This window comes from Mirounga leonina, unplaced genomic scaffold (assembly GCF_011800145.1).
Source record: "Mirounga leonina isolate KUSES-001 unplaced genomic scaffold, KU_Mleo_1.0 Mir_95, whole genome shotgun sequence".
Classification (NCBI taxonomy): domain Eukaryota; kingdom Metazoa; phylum Chordata; class Mammalia; order Carnivora; family Phocidae; genus Mirounga; species Mirounga leonina.
In genome coordinates, this window is record NW_023270865.1 from 17,489,961 (window position 1) to 17,511,330 (window position 21,370).

A 21,370-nucleotide genomic window follows, 5' to 3' on the forward strand; every position below is an offset into this window, starting at 1 on the left:
GGAGCACTGCACTTAGAAATTCTTTAAAGGCTTTGTTTCCAGAACTTTCAAAACTCTATGAGGTCCACCAATAAACCACAGCCAAACCAATGGGACATCTGCTGGTGGCCAGGTTCTCTCCTGATACAGTTATTACTGAGGAAGGAGGCCCAATTAAATAGAAAACCAGATGTGTAAAGTTGGTTATTGATGAAAAAAAAAAAAAAGAAAGAAAGAAAGAAAGAAAGAAAGAAAGAAAGAAAGAAAGAAAGAAAGAAAGAAAGGAAGAAAAAGACAGGTTTTCTCCTATAGGCATTCTCCAGGACCTTGATGTTTCCCCACACCCATGGAATAATGAATATGATGATGGATATCATAGTCACCAGCATTCTAACTTCAGATCATGTACCACTGAAGTATCCCACGTTTCAAAGAACATATTGACTTTTGAAATATATATTTGGCTTGATTTGAAACTCTGTATTCAAAATACATGAAAAGTTCTGAGAAAGAATCAGTAATAATAAGAACATATAAAGAAAAACAATGTGTTAAAGAAATAAATGAAGAGATGTTTTCAAATAACGAGAGTATTTTCACTCAATGCATTTAGAGAGACTAATAGGCCAAATTAAAAAAGATAAATCATTAAAAGAACAGAATAGGATAAAAATAGGTCTGTCTGAATTAAGGTAACTGATAGTATCATAACATTTAAAATAACATTAATTATTTCCCATAAAATGGAGGAATAGAAATTTTACTGTAATACACGAACATGTTAGTAAAAACAAAATGATAATGCACACAGAAACAAACACATTTTTAAATGAATGGATGCATCTGAAAGAAAGTAAAAGAAGTGTTTTAAGTGAGGAGCAAAGCTGGAGGACAAGTATGGGGAGGTAAGTGAGTATGGTAGACAAGAGATTAATTAAGCCTTTAAGAAGCTGGCAGCCCAAGTGTTCTGTGAATGAAAGCTCTGAAGTGGCAGAGTTAGAGGCAAATTAGAGAAAACTGCAGAAAATGGAGTACAGGAAGGCTAAACCTTTGGGAAAAAAAAATGGCTTCACTAAACTAGGAAATAAAGATGCTTTATACTTGTTCTGGAGATATTAAAAAAAAAATTCTGCTCTGAGGATGTGTGACTGACGGCAGGCTCTCATTTGAGTTTGAAGAATTCATTTACATTATTTGATTCAAAATCAATCTTTACATCAAAATGTGAATTTAAAGTGGATTGGGGTGTATAACACCCTCCAGATGACAATAAACGCCTGCAGAAAAGAACTCACAACTTACACGACAAAGAAATCTTGAAGGTTGAATTACAACAAATATAATGGGCTCTGGTCTAAAATCACAAAACATAGTGGATATCCTACATAGTTCAATAAGATAAAAAGATAAGAACAAGAAACAGCAGAGATAGGCTCATAAAACAGGAACCCCAAAAGTATTTGGAGATGAGACTGTATTTTACTCTAAAAGCTCAAAGTTTCATCCATCAAATCATCCATTGAAAATTTACAATTAATAAAAGATTCTAGGAAACTTTCTGAACAATGTTTAGATAATTGCATTGCAATAGACCTGCAACAAGAATTAAAAAGTGCAATTTAAAAATCATTTATCTTGTAAGTATTCATTAAATGGCTAGAAATAAATTTAACAAAAAAGGTGTAACACCTTTGTTAAATTAATTAAACAAGGAGGTCACTAGACTGATGTGGCTCTAATACCATGGTGGCCTACGTGAGCAAACCAAAAATGAAGCCTATGAATGCCTCAAGGTTAAGAAATTGAAGCCAAAGGACAACCGATCACCAACAGCCAATGAGGCTTAAGCCACTGCCAATCAGGTAATGTCCTTTCTTTTCTTCTGCACTTTCTCTGTAAAAGTCTCTCCCTTTGCTCTTGTTGACAGATTGCTCCTAAAGACTTCTGGTTTGGCGTGCCAAATTTGAAGCAATTTTTGCTCCAATAAACTCTTAAAATTTTTAATATGCCTCAATTTGTCTTTTAAAATCTTTATTGATGTAATTGGCATCCTTGATTGATAACTATTAAATAAGAACTAAATACATGTAGAGACATCTCTTGCTTATTGAATCAGTTCCAAGAATCTACCAATTCAAATAATCCCAGGCAAAAGAAATAAGGTTTTCCATAAATAAAAGTGATACTAAATGACATAAAAGGATAAAGGGTGAGGATACTTAAGACATTAATATAGAATTAAAAAACACAGGGCTTTGTCCTATTTAAGACTAAGGCTTAATATTAGTTATAACAGTTATATGAATTATGGTAAAGAAAAAATTGATGAATGAAAGAGATGAGAACATAGACATTTACACATGCACATGTGTGAAAACCTGATATATAGCAGAACAGATTTGAAAAACTAGTAGGGAACCACAGACTTTTCAATAAGAAGTAGTGAGCAATTTTTAAAAAAATGCTAATTTAAAAAATACCATATCCCTACCTCACCGATTAGAAATCAATCTTAGTAGAATAAGCACTTAAATGTGAAAGATCAAAGTATAAAATTTTGGACAAAACAAAATGTATTTATTAACTTGGGACAGGAAATTATTAGAAATATACTAAAACATTCTGCCCATACAAACACAGGCTAATAAAGTTCTTTAACACAGTTAAAATTATTTGTTCACCAAGAGACATAATAAAATAAGACACAGCACAGGTTGAGAAACAATATTTGTCGTAGATATGACAAATAATCATTACCCCAATTATATAAAGTAACTCTCAAATACAACTAGAAAAATACATTCTAATTAGCTGAAACTCATAAACTTATTTAAGAAAAAAATAGTAATATAAATGTGATTTTAAAAATCTATTTAATGATACCCAAACTTACTAGTAAAGAGATCAAAACACAGTAAGGACATAGTAAGATACAATTTACAACTAAGCTGGCAAAAAAAAAAAAAAAAAAAACATAAAAATTACAAGTGTTGAGAAGATGGGGAACTGTTTGAACATTCCTATAGTATTGGCACAAATATAAATTGGTCCAGGTCACTGACAAAAAATCTGTCACTATCCTGAAAACATGAACAAGTTAGTATCAGTTAACCCCAGCTTCTGATGCTTAGGCATAAACAATTGTACAAAAAGAGAAAAAAAAATCAAATATACTTAAGGAAATAAGTATGAATGATTCTAAATACAGATATACAAAATAAATGCCATTTGCTTCTTTTTAAAAAAAAGATTTTTTTTTATTTGAGAGAGAGAGAATATATTGGGGAGAGGAGCAGGGAGTGGAAGGAGAAGCAGACTCCCTGCTGAGCAGGGAGCCCAATATGGGGTTCCATTCCATGACCCCAGAACCATGACCTGAACCAAAGGCAGATACTTAACTGATTGAGCCAACCAGGCGCCCTGCCATTTGCTTTTTCTGAAGAACGACATAATGGTTTTATTACATCAAATAGGTCTAGGAATAGTAAATAAATTATAAAAAATAAGTATTTTATTTTTCATTTTTATTAAGAAGTTAATTGCTATACTCTAATTCTTGGTAGTGGTAATCAGAAAATTCTACATCTATAATTACAAATACATCAGGTAATGTTAACAAAATTGAAACATGGTATATTCATTATATCAACTAGAAAAAAAAAGGGAAAACAAGATATAAATACAGAAATGGAATGAATCATCAGAGAGGTATTAAAAAAATGGACAAAAAAATACTAGATAAAAGAAGATGAGAACAATTCTTTATGTACAAAAAATATGTTGCTTCCATCACTGAATTATGTGTATCTTTTTTTTTTTAATTTTCTAAAATACCTATAGTGAGGTTACGTACCAGTAAAAGAAAATAATGTGCATCTTTAAAAGAGTATTAATTCTAACAGACTAATGAATGAAAGATAAAGACACTAAATATAAAATAATTTTAAAACATTTTATATTTTCAAAATAAAATGTATTTAGGGGTGCCTGGATGGCTCAGTTGATTGAGCCTCTGACTCTTGATTTGGGCTCAGGGTCCTGGACTCAAGCCCTGCTTCAGGCTCTGCGCTCAGCAGTAGTCTGCTTAAGATTCTCTCCCTCTCCCTCTGTCCCTTCCCTCCCTCAAATAAATAAATACTTTTTTAATTTTTTAATTTTTTATTTTTTATTTTTTTAAAGATTTTACTTATTTATTTGACAGAGAAAGAGACAGCGAGAGAGGGAACACAAGCAGGGGGAGTGGGAGAGGGAGAAGCAGACTTCCCACCAAGCAGGGAGCCCGATGTGGGGCTTGATCCCAGGACCCGGGGATCATGACCTGAGCTGAAGGCAGATGCTTAACCAACTGAGCCACCCAGGCGCCCTATTTTTTTAAATATTAAAAAAATGTATTTAGATTTTTGGAAATATTTAAGATTGCTTGAAAATTAGAATGAACATTTATAACTGCAAATAATGCTTAAATATTTCCCTTACTTAACATTAATTTATATAGTATTATATTTAAAGTTTTGCTTTCTCAGACTTAAAAATTTGTTTTCATGTCTACAGAATGTAAATTCTATACTTTAGATTTATCACTCTGATAACAAAATCACATTTTACTCACCCAAAAATCCTCATACTCATAGGGAGTTTAAAATATTTCCAAAATGAAGTTAACTTTATCAACCAGGAAACTACAGAAAAAAATTGTTAAGGCAAATTTTCCTTCCACATGTGGAAGGAAATCACATTATTAAAATTAAAGCTCCTCTTTAAAACTAGAAAATTAACCACAGGACTAACAAATTTAAACTCCATTAAATTACTGATATTGAATCTATATTTTATAGCTTACCTATTAGGAAACTTGTTAAAGCTAGAATTTTTGTACCTTTTTTTCCTAACAATAAATTAGTAACATTAGAAAAAAAATTAGTAACATTATAATTTAGGACATAGGCATTCTTGATATTTCATTAAAAGAACAAAAAGCTCTAGGGGCACCTGGGTGGCTCAGTCAGTCAAGCGGCCAACTCTAACTTTTGGCTCAGGTCATGATCTCAGGGTCATGGGATCCAGCCCCACATTGGGCTCTGCACTCAGCACAGAGTCTGCTTGTCCCTCTTCCTGCTCCTCCCCTAGATGCGCACAAGCGTGCACTCTCTCTCTCTCTATTATTTATTTTTATTTTTTTTATTTATTTTTATTTTTATTTTTTTTAAGATTTTATTTATTTATTTGACAGAGAGAGACACAGAGAGAGAGGGAACACAAGCAGGGGGAGTGGGAGAGGGAGAAGCAGGCTCCCCACTGAGCAGGGAGCCCGATACGGGACTCGATCCCAGGACCCTGGGATCATGACCTGAGCCGAAGGCAGCCGCTTAACCGACTGAGCCACCCAGGCGCCCTCTATTATTTTTTTTTTAAATCTAAGAAAGAAGAAAAGATCTAGAGATTCTAGTTTTATTACTTATGCTTCTCAAAATCTTAAGTTTCCTAAAGTCAGTATAAATGTATTTATTCAAAATGGTAATCTGAATTTTTATCTCAAGTTAATATATCTCTTATGTTTTGTGCATATGTGTTCGTGGAAGTTATGTCATCTTTGAAAGTGCATATACTTAGAGTCATATATTAAAAGCTTATTGAACTGCACAGTACAATACCACCCTTCTTGTTTTTCTCTGTTATTCAAGAAGAAAAAAGCAGAGAGAAGGAACAGGAAAAAGAGACAGAGTAGGTTCATTGTTTGTTTTGCTTTGTTTTGTTTTCCATGCTTTATTTCCAGTATTTATTCTATTATTCATTTAGCAAACTGTTGAGAATAGAGTAGATACCAATTAGGAAAATAAATTAGATGTCATTTCTGTCCTGAAAAAATGTACAAAATTGAAGATAAAACTGATAAATTGGCAAATGTTTGAAATAAAATATTCCAAGTCATATAAAAGAGGTTCTATAGAGACACAAAGATGCAGAAATTAACAGACACAGCAAAAAGAGTTAGGTTTTTCACAAATGTTTAAAAATTTAAAGTAGATCTTGGAAGATAAATAGGATTTTTCAAGAAAAGAAAAAAATGAAAGGCGTTTCAGAAGGAATGAATCAATGTAGTCGAAAGTATAGACAGAGGTCAATGAGATCTGGGGAATAAACTCCCTTTGGGGATGGTTTTAAAATAAAATAACCTGCGGAAACATTACAAAAAGCAGTGGCCAGCAAAGCCACGTCAAAATAAGATCTGTGTATCTGCTGCTATAAATTGTGAAGGACACTAGATCATTAGTTTTTCTTCTTAAGCCCTTACCCCCATCCAGTTGTGATACCACAATATAGAAGTTAATGATCCTTGTCTCTACCCTCTCTCTCTCTCTCCTTGTCCTTTGTTTCTCTACTTTCATTTTACTAGAAACTAAGCAAAGATGATTCTTTCCTGGTTCAATAATCAAGCATTTGGGTGCTGGGACAGAGAATATCTCACGACTTTATAGATTAATGCCATTACAAATTCTTGGCCTCCGACCTCAGCTGGGCCCGCCATGCCTCCTAGCATCTTTCCTCAACTTTCATGATCATTCCCTACATCAGCTCTTTACAGTTACCTCTAGGGTGTATACAGGGTCCAGACAGGTAATTTCATGGGCCTCTGTCTATACAAACACTTTGATTAAAAGCTGTTCTGCAAAATCTATGGGCTCATCTGAGGTACAGTGATTTATTGATAATGATTGAGAATAAAGGTAGAGAAAAGAGGTCCCACAGTATTTGTTTATTTCCAAAACAGTGCATCTGATTCCCAGTGTCCAAGCACTATTTCTTCATCTTCAGGTACAAGAACCATCTCTGCGTCCTTTACTCAGATACACCATTTACTGGCTAGTTTCACATGTTCTACCACAATAGTATTATCACTCTCAATGGTTCCTTGGAGTCCATTTCTTGCCTATGCAGTTTCCTAATGCTACATACTTAATAAAGTTTGTATCATTACTACCCATTGTATCGTCCATGAATATTGACTTTCAGTGACTCTTTCAAAACTTGTGTCTGTACTTTGATAATGAAAACAATGAATACAACTCTTTCCTAGATTAGGTAGAAGAAATGTTAAAGATTTTTTTTTCCCCCCTGGACATGTTAAATTGGTGCTTGGAATTTTATAGCATAATGTAGAAGGAGACATATTCCAAGCATGCCTTCTCTTGCACTAGTAATCCATAATCCTTGAACTCCTAGAATGTGATCTTTTATTTTATAGTGTTGACCTCATCCCTGACTCCTCACCCAGCCACCACGTGAGATGGGAGGATAGGCAAGGACTATAGCAGAGCAAGGAGAGCAATCTCATTGGGACAAGGAATGCCTGTCCCTTGTTCAATACAGCACAAGACTAACCCTAAGTAACATGAGTCATCACATTGACTGGAAGCAAAAGAAAATAAATACTGTTGTGATTACTAAGCAATGGTCTTCAGAAGCCTTTGGGGAGAGCAGGCTCAATCAACCCTGGAGGACTTCCTGCCATGAGGCCCGGACCTTGCCTAGCATAGGGTGACCTTCCTAGGTGCCAATCTCCAGGGACACGCTCTGCCAAGATGGCTTTGCCAGTACCAGCTATTCTATGTCAGCCAGAGGGAGACAAAAGATTCTGAGGTAGACACTTTCACAACAGAGACATATGTGGGATAAGATCTGTTGTGTCCTGTCTTGACATACGATCAGGCTTGGAGGAGGCACTGGAGGGAGGCCCCATGAGGCACAGGGCTAAGGGCAGGGCCCCCCTTGTCCAAGGCCAAGTGTTATACTGCTCCACTGAACCTATCTATGTTTTAAGTATCTATCCCTTCATTACCATTTTTTTCCCTCCAGATCTTTTTTTTTTTTTTTAAGATTTTATTTATTTATTCGACAGATAGAGACACAGCGAGCTAGGAAACACAAGCAGGGGGAGTGAGAGAGGGCGCCCCAGATCATGTCAATTTTTACTCTAGCATGAACACTGAAGGCATACAGTGGGATTCTCTCACGTTACCAACATTCATCTCCAATTTATAGACTTCTCTGTATCCATATTCATTTTTAATTAACTCTGTCAATCTATGGTAACTGTTAACTGTGGAGCCAGAATGATAGAATGCCTCAAGGCACAGTGTCTAATTTTCATGGAATCGCTGTTTTACTGCAAATAGAATGGATGTACTATCTATCTAGTTCATGGAGTTGTGGTGAGGTTTAAATGCTATACATATGTGTGTGTGTGTGTGTGTGTGTGTATGTATAAATTAGAGCTCCTGGAAAAAGCACACACAATACATTATGTAGAGGTAGTATATTTGTGCTTATACAATGATAGGCATGCAGTTTTTTTCTTTTTCGACTTAAGAAATATAAAAATCATACTTTGTTAAAGTTTACCTTCTATGATGAAAAAGAGCTAAAACAAAAGAAAACTAAATTACAGTTTAGCTATGAGATTTGAGAGCAGAAATAGGAGTCTGTCTATAGATTAAAGAAGAGCACTTGAGGGGTGCCTGGGTGGCTCAGCCGTTAAGTGTCTGCCTTCGGCTCAGTTCATGATCCCAGGGTCCTGGGATTGAGCCCCGCATCGGGCTCCCTGCTCCGCGGGAAGCCTGCTTCCCCCTCTCCCACTCTCCCTGTTTGTGTTCCTTCTCTCGCTGTGTCTCTCTCTGTCAAATAAATAAAAAAATCTTAAAAAAAAAAAAAAAAAGAAGAGCACTTGAGCAAGCTCCTGCATGAGGAAGGAAACTTTGGCAGTCCCAGCCAGAACTAGCTCAAGAGAAAAGCAAAAATACAACGTGAATAAAGATGATGATATTTATCATTCACTTAATTACAAATAGTAATTTATTTATATTTATCTAAGTTGATTTGAATTAATATGATGGAAACTTTCGTTTCCACAACACAGATTGGGACATACTTCCATACGTGGACAGGTATGGATAAATAAGCATGTGGCTTTTTGTAATGAACCAGGTTTTGCTCTTCAGAAGTCCTCGTTATGCATAAGGACTTCCATTATAAGGAATCCATGAAATAAGTTAGAAACAACTAACTCTAAGAACAATTATGGAGGGGCCATTAAAACCAATATACATTTCATTACATGCATTCTTGTATGGATAACACAGTCATGTGGTCTCACTAATCCAAACTGGCTTAAAGCATAGAAAGAAATATGGAGTTGTATTTACTGGAACATGAGATAAAAGACACCATGTACAAAGTGGGTAGGAGCTCAATACTAAGGGTTTTATTTTTTTTTATTTTTATTTTTTTAATATTTTATTTATTTATTCATGAGAGACAGAGAGAGAGAGGCGGACACAGAGGGAGAAGCAGGCTCCCCACTGAGCAGGGAGCCCGATGCGGGACTCGATCCCAGGACCCCAGGATCATGACCTGAGCCGAAGGCAGACACCTAGCGACTGAACCACCCAGGCGCCCAATATTAAGGGTTTTAATTAATGATGTCAACTCAAGGGGAAGTAGAACATAGCCCTCCAGTGATCCTAAAATTTAGCAAAAGGGACTTCTTGGTCAATGTTTTAGAAGGACAATGTATCCATTTGTCAATAATGATATGTGTGACTAAGACATATAATATAATGAAATATCTGGCAGCTAGACATGAACTAAATTAAAAGGACCATCCGTTTATTTTATTATAGGTACACATAAATATATCGCACTTGGTTTGGGTTAATTATTTATTGTGCAATTCTGCTATCTACCTTTTATATGCCTTTGCTCTGTAGCATTATTTGTAAGACAAGCAATAAAGCATGCTTTCTTTATCCTTTCTCTTTCTTACCAGAGCATATTCTTTTTAACAAATAGTTCTTTATCTTGGGAGGAGATGGGAGGAGGAAAAGGGGTGGCTTGTTTCATGTCCCTAATATGCTTCTAGTAACACAGAGCTCATTAAAAAGAAATCCCTACAGGAAGTATCTAATTGATAAAAGTTTCCACTTTTATCAATTAGAATTTTGAACTTTATCTGTGTTTGCAACTTAACAGGAAACTGAATGGGGGAAGTAGAATCATTGATAGACATTAATATTTTATTATATTAATATTTAATGATATTTTTCTTAGTAATATATATTAATTGCTTTTTTAAACTAATCTTTTTTGCTAGTCCCTTAGCAATTCTGAAGTTTGCATATATAATATTTAATATTTTATTCTTTGAATGTGATAAGTAAAAAAGTAAACAGGAACAATATTAAAATTTTGGAGGCTCTATTTATGGTCAGGTCTTCAGTAAACAGTACAGAAGGGAAATGTAATATTTACCCTCATTCAACTTTCAGAAGAATGAAGAACCTAGCCCATGTATTATCTACCACACGATAAAGGACAGAGATTGTTCATGAATAAATACGAATGCTAGCTACGGCTTTGGTGACCTATGACATCCCAGCACTATTTTACTAGCAATATTAGTTTATTACCTAGAATGGGGTCAGCCAGCTTTTTTTTTTCCTAAAGAGCTAGACATTAAATATTTTAGGATTTGCAGTAGGTCTCTGTTGCCACTGCTCCATTCAGCCCCTGCAGTGTCAAAGCAGGCATAGACAATCCTCGACTGAACAGAGCAGCTGTATTGCGTATGTGACACTTTCTCTACAAAAAGAGATAGCCAGATTTGAACTGCAGGTCTTAGATTACGGACTCCCACAGCAAAAGGAATTTGGGACCTCCCAAAATGTGTTCCCTGCCAAATCTGAGGCTCATTTTTATGATGCATTCATCAATGTCTAAGTCCATAAGACGCAGCCAAATTGGCTACAAGGACTTAATACTTCAGAGTCCAATATCGTCTGTGAGTCACAATTAATAATAATTAATGCGTATATCCTTGAGTGCATCAGGAAAGGATTGCATTTCTCAAATTACTCCTGCTATCAACTATCTAAAACAAGAAAGCTTTCACAGTGAGAGAGCCATTGTTTTTGAGAGGTGGAAAGTCAGTCACCATTTGAAGTTAACTAAATATTAGATAAGCACTATAGTTATGCATATGATGTAAGTGATAAGAAAACAACAACACAAATGGGAAGATGTATTATCCCGCAGGTTACAGATTAGGAATCTGAAGTTCAGCATGAATATGTAAACTGAGCAAGGTTACACCTATGGCAAATTAAGTCAAAGCATCAAATAGCATTTCCAAATCTGTCTGATTCAAAAGCCCCGGTTTTTTTTTTTTTTTTTTTTTTTTTTTTTTTAAATACTACTCAACTGTGTGTGTTGTTACTAGGACTCTGGTCTATTTAAGCTTTGCTGGGGAAAATGACTTGCTATTTGCAGTCCTGCAAATTTCAGTGATCCCTCATTGCTGGCCAGCTTTCTTTATATTTCATTTCCACTGTCCTCCAAACTCAGATTTTCTGCACACCTTTGTTACATTCAGCAATGAAACCGTTTTCTATTCACTAAACTACAAGACCATCTTACAGGAGATCCTATAACTTCACTACTTACTCCAAATAGTTTAGAAGTGTTTCATTATTTTCTTTTGTTTTTCCCTCCAAAATAATCTCTCCTCTACTTCCTTAAGCCAGCCTGTGCAACCTTCTTGATTCCATCTTTTCCCACTACATCCTTCATGATTTTGTTTCTTTTCACACTGCAGGTTCCTAATCCTCAGCCTACAAACATGCCCAGGCGTCTTCTAGCCTGATCTTAATCCTTCCATTGCTCACATTATTTCCAATTGTTCCCCATTTATTTCACTGCAAAACCTCTTAAAAAAAAAAAATGGTCTATATTCTTGAGCATCTGTGACACCCATTCATACACCATATCCCCGGGGAACTCTAGCTTCTGCCATCTTGGGTCTGCTGAAACTGATCTCTCAATGAGATTTCCAGCAATTCTGGGGAAAATCCCCCCTAATTGGATTTAGCACTAGGTATCTGGATCTCTTGGTGGCAATTCATGTTGTTAATCTCTCTCTTGATTTGGAAATACTTTCTTGGGTTGTCTTTTTCTTTGTTCTTTCCCTGGACTCCTTCAGTGACAGCCTTCTTTTAATTTCTGCTTTCGTTATCCAAAGTGGTGGTGCTGATTTTATATCAAATTTTTCTCTCTTCATAGTCTTCTCCATGGGAATTTCATCTACATTCATATATTCAAATATTATTCTATGCAGATTCTACAGCTATATATGCTCCATAGGCTCTAGAGTCTCTGTCTTCCATTTTTAGCAGACTGTCTGACATCTCTCCGTAAATATATCACCAACCATTTAAATGTAATATGGCCTAAAACAAACTCACTCCATGTGTACCAACGAAGAAAACCAATCTCTCTTAATCTTTCTTAGTCATCTATGGCTCAAATGTCAGAGTCTGTCCTTCTGTCCTTCTTTCCTCCCTCCCTCTTTCTTTTTCCTTTCCTTTCCATTTCCGTTTCCGTTTCCTTTTCTTCCTTTTCCTTTTCTTTCTTTCTCATAGTTTATTTTCCCAGGCATCCAACCTTGCATGTTCTACCCATGCAGTATAATTTGTATTCAATGTTCTCTTTCTTAAGCTGTGGCTCTCAGTCCTCAAGCTTCTTCACTTTATTACTGACCTTGTTAACCTCTTCAGTTCTCTCACCAGTTTAAAAATTTAAGCCCTATTAGCACTAGCAAATGATATTTTTCAGGTTTCTAAATATGTAATTCTCTTTTCCTCAAACATTGTTCATGGCTTCCCAGCCCATTTAATGAAATACTTCCTTCCTATCCTGACATGCATGGCTGTCCAGCATGGCCCTAGATCACATATCTGATTCTGTATATACTGTACTTGAATCAGACTGACTCATCACTTACCAGCCAGACTGAAGCATTGTGCCCCACTCCTAAAATGTCCTCTCACTATTTCTAGTACCTGAAACTTTGTATACTTAGTTTACAATTTCTGGCATTTTTAAATTTTACCTATTCTTCCAGACTCATCTCAAATACTAGTTCCTCTGTGATTGCTTTAATTTAATTCCTCAGTAAGATACAATCCCCTTTCCTTTTCAAATCACTACTTTGTGGATCTCTTATGACAATTATCTTACTATTGAATATCCTCTACCACATTTTAAAATGACTAAGCACCAAAACTATATTTATTCACCATAGAAATGTAAACATGTGACATGCATACATTCCATACACAGATTTTATTTTTTAAATTAATTATTTTTAGTTGAAAACACAAAAAGATAATTCATTTGGCTTCATATTGAACTAGAGTTGTTGAACCTTATAGATGACTTAGAAAATGTAGCAATGTCAGTCAGATTAGACCAGGCTATATTGTAGCAACTCAGGTCTTTAAATCAGAGTAGCTTATGACACAAAGCAATCTTTCTTGCTCAAACTGTATGTTCTCCCAATGATACATATCAGATCTCATATTGCATTGGCCAAAACAAATCACATGATTATGACCAAGTTAAACTAGGTAGAGAAAGGCAGAGGATATTGATGAACAGTTAAACCATCTACATCAGGAAGCAATGGTATGCCCTTGAGGAGCTGGTTCCTGCTTAAATTAGTTAATATATGATTTCTGGAGAACAGAATATATAGACATGGGAGTGCATGCAAGATGCTCTTTGTATGGCTAAGAATGTTCTATTATACATGCTAGTTATTGCTTTTTACACTCCCCACAAACCACTTCTTCTTTCTCTGTGTTTATACCTTTCTCTACCATGGGAAATTGTCCAAAGGCTGGAGAAGACCAAGGTCCCAAGGTCTAACCCATGCAGTCACTTTGCTTGGGATGAAGCCAGCTGCTTTGGAATTGTGGAGAATAGGGTAAACACAGTGAATTCCATGAGCATGAACCCATTACCGCAATTAGTTTCCTGGGAAGTAAGTTTCTTGAGCAGAAACAATGCTGTATAGAGTATCATCACAGTGGATAAAGCATTCTGTCAGTCCACAGATGGTAGTTTGGGCAGAAGCATGATGTGCAGGCAAGGTGAAACTGTCTCCAGAGTGAGCGTCCATTCCACTGAGAAAAAGACACTGGCCCTTCCATGATGGAAGCAGTCTAATGCAATCAACCTGCCACCCCGTAGCTAGCTGGCTGATTACCCTAGGGCATGGTACCATGTGGGGACTCAGGGTTGGTTTCTACTGTTGGCAGATTAGGCACTCAGAAGTGGCCGTGACTAGGTTGGCTTTGGTAAGCGGAAGTCCATGTTATTGAGCCCATGTATAACCTTCATCCCTGCCACCATGACCTTATATTCAGGAGCCCACTGGGCAATAACAGGGATTGCTGGAAAAAGAGGCCAACTGGCATCAACAGATTAGATCATTCTATCCACTTGATTATTAAAATTCTCCTCCACTGAGATCACTCTTTGGTCAGTATTCAAAAGGAACACATATATCTTAACATGTTTTTGCCCATTCAGGGAGGTTTATCCATATAACTTGTCCCCAGATTTCCCTGTCACAAATTTTATAGTCATGCTCCTTCTAAGTCCCTGACCATTCAGCCAAACCACTGGCCATAACCCATGAATGGATATAAAATTACACATCTGGCCATTTCTCTTCCCAAACAAAGTGAACCACCAACCAGATGCACTGCTAGAATTTCTCCCACCTGGGGGGATTTCCTTTAACGGCTGTCCTTCAGGGACATCCCAGAAAGGGGCTGTAGCTCTGCAGCACTCGCTCTCATGTGATGTCAACCATAGGACCATCTATCATATTGTGCAGGACCATAGGTGAGCCAGGCTCAAGTCTGCTCCCCCTCTGTTAACTGATTGTAGGGAAATCCCATGAGACCACAGGTGCAGGCTGGGAGAAAGGTGATGGTGTAGTAGGAGTGTGGACCATGAGCCTTTGGGCCCCTTCATATAACTTACTTGTGTCTTCAGAGCCTGCTTGGGCTTGATTATATATGCATCGCTTCCATTTGATGGTGGAGTACTACTAGGTACATGCAACTTTATGGCTTGGTGAGTGAGATATCTAACACCCAGTTTTATGATGAGCAGCTCAGTTCACACGATATACTGGTTGCCTATGGTAAAACATTCAGTCTCTATTAAGGCCGAGTAGCAGGTCAAGAAGTTTTCTCAAAAAGACAGTAGTTATCTACAGCAAATGGCAGGGCTTTTCTCCAAAGTCCTTAAGAATTTGGACTGTGATACACCTATAAGAACCTCCCAAAGGCTCCAAAGAGCATCTCTATTTGCCACTGACCTTTCAAGCGCCATTGGATCTGTTCTATCAGGTTGGCAACTTGCACCGTAGCTTAAATCTACTGCAGAAGTTTCTCTTGTCCTGGGCCCCACTCAAAACTAGCAGTTCTTAATCCATTTACTAAATGGGCAGAACACATGTAAATGAGGAAAGTACTGCCTTCAAATTTCAAAGAGACCCACTAGGCATTATGCCTCTTCTTTCGTTTTAGGAGAAACCAGGCACAACAATTAATCCCTCACCTTAGAAGATATATCTCAACTTAAGCCACACCACTGGACTCAGAAATTTCACAGAGGTAAAAGACCTCTGAATTTTTGTCAGATTTATTCTCCACCTTCTGACATGCAAATGTCTTAGCAATAAATTCAGAGTTTTTGCTACTTCTTGCACGCTAGGTCAAGTCAACATAAAGTCTCAGTGCAATGGCCCAATGTGATAGCTTGTGGCAGGAGAGATGATAAAGCTCCCAGTGAACTAAGTTGTGATAGGATTGGAATGTTGATATACCTCTGAGGTAAGACAGTGAAGGTGTCTTTCTGGCTTTACCTGCTCAAAGAAAACTCGTAGTGCTCTTTACTAACAGGCATCTAGAAAAAAACATTTTTCCGTATCAATAGCTGTATACCAAGAAATATGTTAATTTGCTTAAGCAATAAAACTATATGTAGGACAGTAGCTGCAACTGGAGTCACCACCTGGTTAAACTTACAATAAATAATCTGGCATTCTCCAAGATTTGTTTTCTGCATTGGTCAAATAGGTGAATGAAAAAAATGTGGTGAAAATTACCACCACTGCATCTTACTTAATGGTGGCACTAATCTCTACAGTCCCTCCAAGAATGTGGTATTGCTTCTGGTTTCCTATTTTCCTAGGTTCAGGCAGTTCTAGTGGCTTCTACTTAGCAATTCCCAGCAGATTAGCTCTGACCATGACCCTGTTTTTAAGATTCAAGTTAGACTTCTATTTACTTGACCCAGAAATTTTCTGCTTTTACAGATCAAGTTAGAAGTTAGTGGGCTTTCTGTGTATTTCACCTCTCGGAACACCATGATCAATTAGCCAATGTTATAGATCTGCAGGAGTTAGACCATTCTGATCATGGCTTTGACTCTGCTATCCACCACAGTAACCATACCCTTCTCGCCTTTGGAAGTTGAGTAACATCACTTGGCCCCTTCCCCTCTGGGATCCAATTACTTCTATTACATTTAGGTTTTGCAGTCCCAGGTATAAGGTCTGGCCTATAGAGAAGAATAATTACAGAGCTGTTTAAGGATGTTGGGGCTCCCCTCACAAATTTATTTCTCAGAGTTGTGGTGAGAAGTATGTCTTGTGGATCCTCCCCGGATATGGGAGCAGGTTTTAAATAACAAATCCATTCTAACATTGTGAACTCAAAGCATTTGTATCTCTTCCTATACACTAAACCAGGGCAGGTCCAGCATGTTCAACTCCCTGACCATGGGCTGCAGTTTGGTCCATATTTCAGCCAAACAGTCAAATCGTTAACTCCCCAAGCTACAACACTAAATGCAGAATTTCTATTTACTGAGGTCATTACAATAATTTTGGCCTGATCCAACTTTATATTCCTTCTACCATTATCCCACATCCTTAAAATATCTTTTCTTGTATACCTTCCCTAGACTTCTGCTTATGTAAATTAGAAAATTTAAGTTGCTCTTTCGGTGTGAAGCCCATCTTCTTGTGGGCCATGCTGTGTACCTCACCGTTAAGGGCCTGTTGAGACTTGAGTGTAGTTAAAGATCTAGAAGCAAAGAGGGATGGAGGGGGTGGGTCCTGAGGAGAATCAGCATTATCTGGCATGGCCTAAGAGGAGACCATTCTGTTTCCTCAGGCAACGTCCGGTTAATCTCAGATAAAAGGAGAGGTTGCTGACACTAAGGGTCGAGAGGCCTCCTCAAGGCCTAGAAGACTCCTCAGAATTTAGAAGCTCAATGTTCCCAGCTTCATAAGGTCTTCCCTCACATCCCTAATCCAACTTTCAGGATTCCATTCCTTCTCAATGACTCACTTTAATATTAGACCCCCTGCAGGGCTGGGAGTTCAATTTGTGTTGTAATTCAGCGATTTCCAGGCTGAGATTCTGCATTTGATTTTCAGCAATCTCAGCCTTGTGGTTGGAGGAGACAAGGGTTTCCTCAGGGCACATACAGAAGGCTTCAGGTCATTTATAGGTCACTAAATCTGGGAATTCAAATCCCTGAGCTCATCTTATTCTTTCCTACTTTGTCCAGTGACATTAGGGCCAACCAGCCATTATCCCTATATTCATTAGTCTGGGAAAAACATTACCAGTGGTTGATTAGGAGTATCTAAGGAGATATTTCAAGTATCTCTATTACCAGATCACACCACAGACTTATCAGCATGCTCCTTAGTATTGGAAATAGAGTCATTAGAATCTTTTTTTTTTTTTTTAAGATTTATTTATTTGAGAGAGAGAGGGGTGTGCAGAGAGGGGGAGGGAGAATCTTGAGCAGGCTCCACACCTGATGTGGAGTCCTACAAAGGGCTCAATCCCACAACCTTCAGATCACGACCCGAGCAGAAACCAAGAGTTGGATGCTTAACCAACTGTGCCAACCAGGTACCCTAGAATCTTTAAATCTAATCAGATTAGAGAATGAATTCTAGAAACCCCAGAACCAATTCAGAAGACTCACCCTTAAAATTCTGTTCCTCTAGAACCACAATACCAAAATTTGTGTAAGTCAAGATTCTCCAGAGAAGCAGAACCAATAGATTTTATATATATATATATATATATATATATATATATATATACACACACACACACACACACATATATGGTAATATATATATGCTAATGGTGCAGTTTCATTCCAGAGGCCAGCAGGCTAGAGATGCAGAAAGAACCAAAGGCTGGAAATAACAAATATCTCAGCTCAAAGCAGTCGGGTAGGAGGGAGTTCCCTCTCACTCAGGGGGGGTCTGCCTTTTTGTTGCATTCAGCCCTTCAACTGACTGGATGAAGGTCACTCACATTAGGGAGAGCAAGGTGCTTTTCACAGTCTACTGATCTAAAGGGTAAACTTCATCCAGAAATACCCTCGTAGACACACTCAAACAATATTCAGCCAAATATTTGGGCACTCCCTGGCCCAGTCAAATTGACACACAAAATTAACCATCACAGTCCCCTTTAGACTGGGGCAAGACATTAGGGGCATCAGTCATCTTTACCCTGGTGCTGGTTGACACTGGCGGTAGGGAGAAAATTTGGCTCTCTACTGCAAAATGATGACTCTGTTCCAGGATCCAACGATACGGGGTCAGCATAAAAGGACCCTCTGAAGAATTACAGACTGCTGACTGTCAAACATGTTACCTGAAGAAACTTCTTCTGAGCAACAGCAACCTGGGGCACATCAAAGATAAAATAAAACACTAAAAAGAGTGAAATTAACCTGTTAGGATTCGAATTCTCCTTCCACTGCAATAACTGACTATTTTGATTTAGACTTTTGTCATTCCTGCTACAAACTGTTAGCCATCATTCAGTTAAAGATGTCAGTTTTAAGTAAAATTTAAACCACCAGGCAATAAGTAAGTCCCTTCTGAAAGATGGATCTTGCAGGAATGGGATTCTTAATAAAATTCCACTTTGAAAATAGCTCATCTTTATTCCAGGCAATAGAATTTTAGGAAAAGGTAACATTAGGAAAATAATTATAAGGGCATATATACTTTTCATTTTGTCACAATTCTGCTTCTTTATATATTTAACTCCCACATTAACCTAGATGAATTTTATACAGACTCCCTTGAAAAAGATAAGAAATTATCTTAAAGTCCATTAAAATATATTGGCTTCAGATATTTTTTTAGAAGGGCAGAATTTAAAGATGTCTAACATTTTGCTAAAAGCATGGAAGTATTCCTTTTTTGAATAAACTTGGCCCAATAGAAATACCTGCCTCATTAAAATGCTTAGTTTGCTAAGTTTGAACTTTAATGTGTAACTTCTTTTCTGGTGAAAAAAATGGCTATTATCTAATGCTTTAAATTGAACTTTTCCAAAAAAGGCTGAATGAATTTTTTAAACCATCTTAAAACTGAGAAAAAAAAATAATATACTTTAAAATTCAAAGTTTTACCACCAGTAAAAAAATAAATAAATAAATAAATAAAACTTTGGGATAACTATACCTTCTCAAATTTTTGTAGTTATGCAAATCAAATAGTAAATAGCTCCTCTCAAATTTTTATTTACTCTTTGTATTAATCTACAGATATATTTATTATTGGATTATCAAAGCAATTTACCTATTTTCTTCTCTCTGAACAAGTGCTCTAAATCTGAACTTTTTTTTTTAATTTATATTCCTCATTACAGATCTTTAGTATTTCTTCCAGAGTCTATGCATGCATCCATATGCACATGTCATGAAAGACTTTGTATATGTGTGTGTTTTGGAAACTTTTTTTCCCAAATTCTTGAATAATTACTCCTTGGGGCCTGAGTGGCTCAGCTGGTTAGGTGTCTGCCTTCAGCTCAGGTCATGATCCCAGGGGCCTGGGATAGAGCCCCATAACAGGCTTCCTGCCCAGAGAAGAATCTGCTTCTCCCTTTCTCTCTCCTTCTGCCTCTCCCCCTGGCCCATGCTTGTGCTCTCTCTCTCAAATAAATAAGTAAAATCTTAAAAAAAAAAAAAAAAAAAAGAGGGGCACCTGGGTGGCTCAGGCATTAAGCATCTGCCTTCAGCTCAGGCCATGATCCCAGGGTCCTGGGATCGAGCCCCGCATCAGCCTCCCTGCTCAGCCGGAAGTCTGCTTCTCCCTCTCCCACTACCCCTCCTTGTGTTCCCAGTCTCGCTGTGTATCTCTCTGTCAAATAAATAAATAAAATCTTTAAAAACAAAAAAAGAATAATTACTCCTCTTCTTATCATCTTCTGCTGCCCATCTCCCCACCCCTTGGACGTTCTGAACATAATGCGCTAAAGACAAATAATACAATTCAATTTCATTTTCGTGTTTAAAATCACAATACAATCATTTTTGGAGGTCAGGCTTTTCAGTGGGAGAGGATGGATGAGAATTGTTGTCAATGCTATAATGCCATCTTAGTGCTCATCTCTTCTTTAACTCTCCCACTATTTTCCATCTTATGCTCTATAATCAAATGATATACTAGAAATATCCTAAAAACTAGAAACAGAAGACAAAAAAATTGCATTGCTTATTTTTAAATACTTCCAAATTTGAATTTCTCTTGTATCCATCACATCCATTAATATGAACTACTAGATATTTTCACTTTAATCCTCATCCATGTACCTGGGAGGGGAGAAGGTGAATACCATTCTGAACTTAGAACATGGTATATATTCTAATGTGTAATATGTAAAAATATGTAAATTATTTCAGTTATACAGATACAGATAAGAGTAAGAGCTCATATAAATCAACATAAAGAGTACTAGACCCAACACCCAATATGTTAAATAGGAATATTATTTATTTTTGTAAATTTCTTAATTTTCTAAAGTAAAATAACTCTATAAGTATTTGTAGGTATAGATTTCTATCTAAGTTATAAGTTAACTTTTCAATTATCTTGTAAATTTTCTGCTCTAAAGAAATGCTCAGAAATTTAAACCTGAGGGTTAAAAATAGTGGTGTGGGGGCGCCTGGGTGGCTCAGTCGTTAAGCGTCTGCCTTCGGCTCAGGTCATGATCCCAGGGTCCTGGGATCGAGTCCCACATCGGGCTCCCTGCTCTGCGGGAAGCCTGCTTCTCCCTTTCCCACTCCCCCTGCTTGTGTTCCTGCTCTCGCTATCTCTCTCTCTGTCAAATAAATAAATAAAAATCTTTAAAAATTAAAAAATTAAAAAAAATAGTGGTGTGAACACGTTCATCTCTACTCCTTCCTAAAAAACAGGTTATTAAAAAAAATTCACCCACAAGATTACAAAGAACATGATAGGAAACAATAACAAAATTTGGCACACTAGAAAGTAGAACAAACAATGATAAAGGACTGAGTACATCAGAGAAATAAGACTTAGTTTACAGGCATAGGTACAAAGAGGGAGTCCAATTTACACCAAAGAATCCAGAAAAGACTCAGGAATCGAGGCAGCTGGTACCTTCAATGTAAGGGAACACGTAAGTGT

General features: G+C 37.0%; 1 protein-coding gene across 1 annotated transcript in view; it reads right to left on the minus strand.

The window, feature by feature from the left end:
* Positions 1–18,461, minus strand: part of CDH12 (cadherin 12) — a 679,766-nt gene extending 661,305 nt beyond the window's left edge. The window contains exon 1 of the mRNA XM_034998857.1: positions 18,437–18,461. The gene's annotated coding sequence lies outside the window, so the exon portion shown is untranslated. The remainder of the gene's footprint in view (positions 1–18,436) is intronic.
* Between the last annotated feature and the right edge of the window lie 2,909 nt (positions 18,462–21,370).